Source organism: Lontra canadensis, unplaced genomic scaffold, assembly GCF_010015895.1.
Source record: "Lontra canadensis isolate GAN:19392208 unplaced genomic scaffold, GSC_riverotter_1.0 scaffold57, whole genome shotgun sequence".
Taxonomy (NCBI): Eukaryota; Metazoa; Chordata; class Mammalia; order Carnivora; family Mustelidae; genus Lontra; species Lontra canadensis.
The window spans coordinates 11,768,203-11,776,864 of record NW_022631051.1 but is presented as its reverse complement, the minus strand read 5'-3'; positions in this window follow the sequence as shown (position 1 = coordinate 11,776,864).

Below are 8,662 nucleotides of genomic sequence, written 5' to 3'. Positions count from 1 at the left end.
AACGCCTTGGCCTAGTTCCCCTAAAGGACCAGTTACAGGCCAAGTGGCAGTGCCTCACTTTGCTGTTATCTCTAAGCCACCAACACTGAATGCAATCAGTGCTTCAAAGAATCTAATGTAGGCCCTCGCTAAGGAGGCCCGCAGGGACCCCAGCTTTCACAGGCACCCCATTTCACCGTTCAGGAGGGTCTGTGCCAAGTACCACTTCACCTGTGCCCTAGTTCTCAAACTTCACCTCATAGTCATCCTGATGCCGGCAGTCTGGACAGACTTTGAGAAACACTGATGCAGGGTCTCACAACGACCCCATGAGATAGCTTGGTTGCTACAGTCCCCATTTTCCTGATAAGGAAACAGGCTCACATGAGCTAAGGAACATGCCCAAGGTAGGACAAGTCATAAGAAGTAACCTCAAGGGGCACCTGGGTGGCTCAGTGGGTTAAAGCCTCTGCCTTCGGCTCAGGTCATGGTCCCAGGGTCCTGGGATCGAGCCCCGCATCAGGCTCTCTGCTTGGCGGGGAGTCTGCTTCCCCTCTCTCTCTGCCATGCCTCTCTGCCTATTTGTGATCTCTGTCTGTCAAATAAATAAATAAATCTTTTAAAAAAAAAAGAAGTAACCTCAAGCCTTGCTTGGGGTCATCACACTGACAGGGGGTTATAGGATCTAAGAAGGTGTAAGTAGGAGAATGACATGAGCTGGCGCCTCTGTCCCACCCTGCTTTCTCTGCCTAAATACTCCCTGCCTTCCAGGCTTGCCTCTACCAGAAATGGTTTCTTTTCACATCAGCCCATAAGCTAACATCAGCTGATAGTTCTCCAAGGTTCCTTGCTTCCCTAAACCCCTCCTATTAGTGAAGCATCCCGGAGACTGTGATTCCTGGGAGGGACAGAGCCCCATATGTGGGCCTGAAAGTCAAGGAGGTGGGGCTGCAGTACGGCTTTAGAGGGCCCTCCTTCCATAAAAATGTTTTTAATTTTTTTAATTATACCATAAACTGCATTAATATAAAGATGACTATATTAATACTGTATGTTAAAACATGTCCTTTGATCTCAAAATTTATTTATTTCTTCTAGCTCGAAGACAAAATGTTTTCATGGGCCTCTATGGTGGCAGAAATATGCCCCCTCCGAAGATGTCCAGGTCTTCATACCTGGAATGTGTGTTAGATGGCAAAGGAGAACCAGGGTTGCAGACAGAATGTAGATGTCACATCATCTAACTTTTTTTTAAAGATTGATTTATCTATCTTATTTATCTGTCTTATTTTATTTATCTATCTATGGGGCACCTGGGTGGCTCAGTCGTTAAGCGGCTTCCTTCAGCTCAGGTCATGATCCCAGGGTCCTGGGACAGAGCCCCACATCGGGCTCCCTGCTCGGCAGGAAGCCTGCTTCTCCCTCTCCCACTCTCCCTGCTTGTGCTCCCTCTGTCGCTGTGTCTCTCTCTGTCAAATAATAAATAAAATCTTAAAAAAAAAAAAAAAGATTTATCCATCAGAGAGAGAGAGTGCCCACAGGCAGAAGGAGAGGCGAGAATCTCCAACAGACTCCCAGCGGGGCTAGATCCCAGGACCCCTGGCTCATGACCTGAGCCAAAACCAAGGGTTCTCCAGCTCAACCCACTCTGGCACCCCATCATCTAACTTTACAATACTGAGATTTTCCTATCTCATCTGGGCAGCCCAGTGGCATCATAAGGGTCTTTAAAAATGGAATAGGGAATCCAAGGAGAGGACCAGAGAGGTGGCAGCAGGAGGATTTGTCCAGATGTTCCTGGCTTTGAACGTGGAAGAGGCTGCAAGCCAAGGAATGGGCAGTCTTTAGGAACCAGTAAAGCAAGGGAACAATTCCTGGCTAGAGCCCCCAGAAAGGAACGCACCCCACCAACACTTCAAATTTACAGCCCATCATCTCTTGCGGGCTTCTGACCTCCAGAATTGTAAATAATAGGGGCACCTGGGTGGCTCAGTGGGTTAAGCCTCTGCCTTCAGTTCAGGTCATGATCTCAGGGTCCTGGAATCAAGTCCCACATCGGGCTCTCTGCTCTGCCGGGAGCCTGCTTCCTCCTCTCTCTCTCTCTGCTTGCCTCTCTGCCCATTTGTGATCTCTCTCTGTCAAATAAAATCTTAAAAAAAAAAAAAAGAATTGTAAATAATAAATTTGTGTAAGTTTGTGGTAATTGTCATAGCAGCAATAAGAAACGAATACAACCGCCAACATGAGCTAAGGAACATGCCCAAGGTAGGACAAGTCATAAGAGGGACTGTGCCTCCTCCCTTGATGGCCCACCGGCCCTGGGGCAGTCTGGGTCTGTATGTGCCTCCTCTGCCGCTCACCAGCTGCCCACAGCACATGTTGCTTAATATCTGAGCGCTGTGAGATAGGGATTGCTTTCCCCATCTACCCAGCCACCCGAGGCTTGAGAAGGGAAGCAGTTCGCCAGTGATCACACGTTTTGCTCCAGAACCCAGGATGGGGACCGTGTCGCCGCGCGACCCTTTTTGGGAGGAACGCAGCTCTTCTCCACGGGTAACGAAAAGGCCGTAAGGCCGCCAGGGGGCAGCAGAAGCCCGACCCCGCCCGTCCTCGGCCCGACTGCGCCTGCGCGGAGCCCGAGGCGGCGGGGGACGGGAAGTGGGCGGGGCCGGCCGGGAGCGGTTCGCGGGGCAGGGAGCCGCGGAGTAGCAGGTGAGGCCGTGGGGTTCCCGGGGGTGAGGAGGCCCGGGGCATGGAACCGGGGGGCTGACCTCGCTGGAGTGAGGCTCAGGTGGGGACTTGAGACGTATAGGGGTGAAACGGGGCGCTGAGAAACCGGAGGGTGCGGAATAGGGAGGCTGGGGAGGCAGGGAGGCCGAGACGGGAAGACCCAAGGGGTTCAGGGGCAGAGTGGGGGACTGAAGAACGGAGGGAGTAACCAAAGACCTGAGGAACCTGAGCCAGAGAATTGGAGGGCCTGGGAGCCAAGGGTGTAGACCTGGGGGGCCAGGGGCCGGCGGGGGTGTGGCCAAGCCGAATAACAGGTGGGAACCGAAGGCGGTGTTGCAGAATGGATGTTGAGGGGCGACGTGCCCCCATTTGCCCGTGGCCGAGCCCCTGTTCTTAGGAGCATCTGGGCTGGGCCCACTGCCCTGACACCTACCCCACCAGCCCCTGCACCTTTGCGGGTCCACATCTCTGCCACGTGCCCTTACCCCGCGGCCTGCCCCCGCCCGTGGCCCGCGTCCAAGTGATTTAAAGCGAGTGTTTTAGTGAAAGCGAATGCTTGGGCTGCTGCCCTTTCAGCCCTAGGTGTGTGATAGGAATCTCAGGCAGGGAGGTAATAGACTTCACCACTGGTTGCTGTGTGACCTCAGGCAAGCCTCTTAACCTCTGTGCAGTAGGGAGAAATGGCACCCAGTTCTAGAGATTTTAATGCAGGGCTTAACACATAGCCAGGACTAGTTGATAGTGATGGACTCCTCCCCCACAGCCTTCCACCCAGCAGGACACATGGCCTGAGTGCCACATGTCCACATGGTACTTCCTGGGGCAAGGCCTGTGGGCAGAGCTATACTCCCACCAAGGGAGATGGAATGTAAGGCCAGCTCTGTGAGGTCATCTTTAGCACACTTCTGGCCTTTTTTTTTTTTTTTTTAAAGATTTATTTATTTCAGAGAGAGAGAGAAAGCCAGAGTGAGCAAGCAGGGGAGAGAGAGAAACCCCAGCAGACTCCCGGGTGAGCACGGAGCCCAGTGCCTGGCTCCACACCAGGCTGGATCTCACAACCCTGAGATCACGACCCCAGCTGAAGCCAAGAGTCGGTCGCTCAACCGACTGCATCACTGAGGCGCCCCTTACTTCTGGCTTTCATGGCCATATCTGTCCTATTGTCTGATCTCACTCTTTCCCTCCTGTAACCAAGCCGGAAGCGACAAAAGGTGTCAGAAGACCTTCTATGAGTCCGGCTTTGCTGTTTCCTACCTGTGTGACCTTAGGCAGACAGCTTACCCTCCCGGAGAATATTTCTTCATCTGCAGTGTGGCCTAACAGCTTATTCTCAGGAGAGTTGTGCAAGAGGTAACAAAACAAATACCACTCCAAATACCACTTTGAAAGCTATAAACCTCCTTACCAGTTCATTTGTAGAATTCCTTTCAGATACTGCCGGAGGCCATCCCTGCCTTTAAAACCTTTCTCCTCTGATCACGGTCATGATCGGGGTTCTCCCCAGAATATCCTAACTTCCTCTTTGAAGGTGTCAGGCCTCAGGGTGCTTATCTCAGCCCACACCACCCACTGGCAGTGGCAGAAGGCAGCCTGCGTCTTCCCTCTGCCGTCACACTTGCCAGCTGCCATGCACAGAGGGGTGGGCTTCCTGACTCAGGGAGCAGAGCATCTAGTTGAGAAAGTCAAGCCTGTAGAAAGTGGTGGGTCCCCAACAATGTGAATGTACCTAATGCCCCAGAACTGGAGAGGGGAAAACGGGCAGAACAGTAAATTGTATGTCACGTGTATTTTAGCCACATTTTTTAAGAAAAAAAGATACAGGGCGCCTGGGTGGCTCAGTGGTTAAAGCCTCTGCCTTCGGCTCCGGTCATGGTCCCGGGGTCCTGGGATCGAGCCTTGCGTCGGGCTCTCTGCTCAGCGGGGAGCCTGCCTCCTCTTCTCTCTCTCTCTCAGCCTGCCTCTCTGCCTGCTTGTGATCTGTCTGTCAAATAAATTTTAAAAATCTTTAAAAAAAAAAAAAAAAAAAAAAAGATACATGTGTAGGAAAAGATCTGGAAAATTGACACCATATTCTTCACAGTGGTTACTTAGGAATAAACAAGATTCTCCATTTACAGAAAAGCTTTTAATAAAGAAGGCAATACTGTTGTAACCATGACACAGTTTCCTTTCTTAAGGATTGCTGTCTTCTGCCTTACTCCTGGGTTCTGAAGTTGAGCAGGACTCTCAACAAGTATTTTGTCTGTACCATCTAGAAAAAGGCAGTTGGCGTCTGGGTGCCTCAGTTGGTTAAGCGGCCGACTCTGGATTTCAGCTCGGGTCATGAGCTCAGTTGTGCAAGAGGTAACAAAACAAATACCACTCCAAATACCACTTTGAAAGCTATAAACCTCCTTACCAGTTCATTTGTAGAATTCCTTTCAGATACTGCCGGAGGCCATCCCTGCCTTTAAAACCTTTCTCCTCTGATCACGGTCATGATCGGGGTTCTCCCCAGAATATCCTAACTTCCTCTTTGAAGGTGTCAGGCCTCAGGGTGCTTATCTCAGCCCACACCACCCACTGGCAGTGGCAGAAGGCAGCCTGCGTCTTCCCTCTGCCGTCACACTTGCCAGCTGCCATGATCGAGCCCTGGGTTGGAGTCTGCCCTTAGCTGGGAGGCTGCTTGAGGATTCTCTCTCCCCCTCTGCCCTTCTACCTGCTTATGCTCCCTCTCTCTCTAAAATAAATAAAATTTTTTTTAATGGAGAAAAAGCCAGTTGTACAAATATGCGTTAGTTGAGTTTATGAGTCAAAACCGATAAACTAGAGGAAAATAAATATTTTTTTCTTTGGGATCGAGCACATGGAAGGCAGTGCGCTGGACCCCAAAGGTGTCGCAGTTCAGCAGGGCTTGGCTCAGAGAGGTCTGGGGTAGGGGTGGGGCCAAAGTGGGATTTGACAAGGCAAATCACAGAAGCAGGGAGGTGAGGGGCTGGAACAGGGTGATGGGCACAGAGATGGAAGAAGAGGCCACGACAGACTGAATTCCCAGGCTGGTGACCCAGTGAGGGGTGGGCAGGTGAGCCCCCAGCGTGAACCCCATCGAGGGACTTCGAACGAGTCACTTGGTTCTTTTGCTCTCTCTCCCCACTGGTAGCCCCCACCTGTCATGACCCCTACCTGGGGAGAATGACAGCAGGTTGCTGGGAGTGGGGAAGAGGAGCAGCAGGGAGAGTGCCATGGGTGCGGGCAGCTGGGGGCTGCTGGCGGGTGCTAGCTGGGATTGTCATTATTCCCGCTGCCGTGGCTGCCAGCTGATGGGCTGTGCAGGGCGGCAGCATTCCGGGAGCCGGAAGGCCATGGTCCATGCGCCACATTTGGCCAGTCTGGTGGAGGCAGGTGACAAGGGGGCTGGCAGCCCAGTGTGCCTCCCCTAGCCCCTCCTTGTCTTGATGACTAACCCAGACTCACAGGCAAGTCCCCCTCCCCAGCCCTGCTCAGCACTGCATCCAGCTGGACACCTTGCCCCAGCTCTGCCTCACCTCCCACCACCTCATCCTGCTCTCTGCCCTCTCTGCCCCCATTGGGCCAGCAAGAGCTCTGGACCACAGGACAGCCCCCTGCCTTTTTCCTGCCTCTATCTGTAGGCCCCGGGCTCCTGGGAGAGGGGATTGTTTTGCTCCTCTCTGTATGGCTTATGTGACAGATTCAGAGTTTCTTGGGAAAAAAAGAAGGGCGAGGAAGGAACTTACTCTTATCTTTAACCCCAGCTGGACCCTAGAGGAGAGCCACATCTGGTTCCTCTCCTTGCCCCACTCCTCCGCCTGCTGATGCAGAAACCAGCATGTTTGGTCCTCAGCAGGCAGGATGGCCCTGGGTACCTGCATTCCAAAATGCTGAGCTGATGCCACCAGCAAGTAAGGTCACAGGCTAAGGGTCTTGTATTCTGTGCTTTACACAAGGGGCCAGGCTTTCTCAAACAGGGCCCTCCTGTGAACTCTGGGGAGGTCGGTGAGCCGGCCCTCCTCTCACTGAGGTCTTAATCATATGCTTACAGGAGTGCGGGCACTGTCAAAGATTCCAAGCCCTGCAGAGTATTGTTTCTGGGCTCACAGGGACCCAGACAGCATTTCCCTGACCCTGGAGCCCTGGCTGTTGCTTGGGACCAGGCCTGCATTATTCACATTTCTCCCCTAAGCAACAGGCCAGAGCTGTTTGCAAGCAGAGGAGGTAGGTGGCTTGGCCTCTTTCTCTGCCGGAGGGTGTGGGAGTCTGCTGGGAAATTCTCGCCATCTTCTTGTTTTTCCCTGGCTTGGTTCTTGCTCAGCAGCTCGGCCGGCCTGCTCGCTCCCCAGGCGACCCTCACCAGCCCCCCATGAGGCTCCCAGCCTTTTCTGATCTCCCCATTTTACAAAGTCTTCCCCTCGTGGTTATGACTCAGGTGTCCAACCTGCTCTTGTCCTGATTCCTGCTGCTTTATCTCTATCTTTTTACCTGTTCGCCTTTTGTGACCCGGGTCTGCATTTTATTTACTTTTACTGATAAGTAAAGGTGGGTGAGAGCGATGATTTTAAATCCATCCCCATAACCTTCCATCATAAGTGCCCTAATTTCTGTATTATTTCTGTGTCTGCTTTAAAAAGTCAACTTTGACAAGTCTCTGAAGGAGAGAGGTTTTGTGGGTTTGGAGTTAGTTTTGTTTTGTTTTGTTTTACTTACTCCCCCCTCCCTTGTCCTTGCAAGTCTTTTCCAGATTAGACACTTAACTAACGCCCTTTCCCCTTCACCCCATGCTGTTCTTGTGGTTTTTTTTTTTCCTCTTTATTCTGCCACAGACTTGTGCTGAGTTAGTGGCTCTAGACAAGGGCAGCCGTGCCCATTGGTGTGGGTGCTGAGCGGGCTCTCACCCCTCCTCTCCGTGGCAGGTCCCTCCAGCCTCCAATTTCCAACCCCTGTCACCGCTGCCCTCTGGTAATGTTTGTAGGCATGAGGAATTCCAGAAGAGTCTGCCATGCCTTCTCCCTGCCTGTACTCGTCAGAACCGGGAAGGCCTCAGGGAGGGGATGGGCCGTGAAATTGCTCCCCGAATTCTCTGCCTGCAACTTGGGATTGGACCCTCGAGTTCATTCTGGTTCTGCTCCCAAAGCAAGCTTCCCACCTGGGTGTTGTGGAGGCCCTGGGGGTGCCCCAGCCCTGAGAAGGCTCAGAGGGAACAGGCTGGAGGGGAATGGGCTAGACAAGGGCCTGTGCTTGGCATTGGTGGCCAGGGGGTTGCACACGTGGGTGTGGGGTAGGAAGTAGGGCCTAGAGAGCAAATGGGGGAGGGTGTATGCCAGAAGAGAGTTGCTCTGGGACCATTTGGGTCTGGAGGGCTGAACATAAGAGGGTAGTGCAGGTGGGCCATGCAGGAGTCTGACACACAGGCCTTCGCTGGCCCCTGAACCCTGGGAGGCAGGGTGAAGGAAGAGGGTAGGCTGGTGGTACATGGAGGCCCTGACCTGGGGAAGAGGAGCTGGAGGCCCACCTTGGGGAGGTGGATATGGCGAGAGCCCGCTGTGAGTAAGGCCCTTGTAGGAGAAGAGCTGGGTGGGATGGTGATGAGTATGGGCTCCAGAATCCCTCCTGGACCCCATCATCTCCCAGCCTCAGTGTTTCTGTCTGTGAAATGGGGGCTCATTCTGGCTCCCAGGGTTGTTAATGGGCAATGCACAGGTCCTGGTAGCTAGTAAACCCTTGGCCTTCCTGAGGACAGGGCATGAAGAGCCTGAGAGGGGGAATCCAGTGCCCGCAGCAGTGGGGTCAGTGGCCTGGGCTGTCCCTGGTGCCTCTCCTTCAGCTGGGTTTCAGAGGCCCAGGACTCTTCCTGTTAGAGAGGACACATCACAGGTGTTCCCCTTTCCTCACTTCTCTCCTGCTCACACCCCGAGGTGCCCTGCAGCCTCTGTTGCCTCTTCCTACTCCCCCTCTGGTC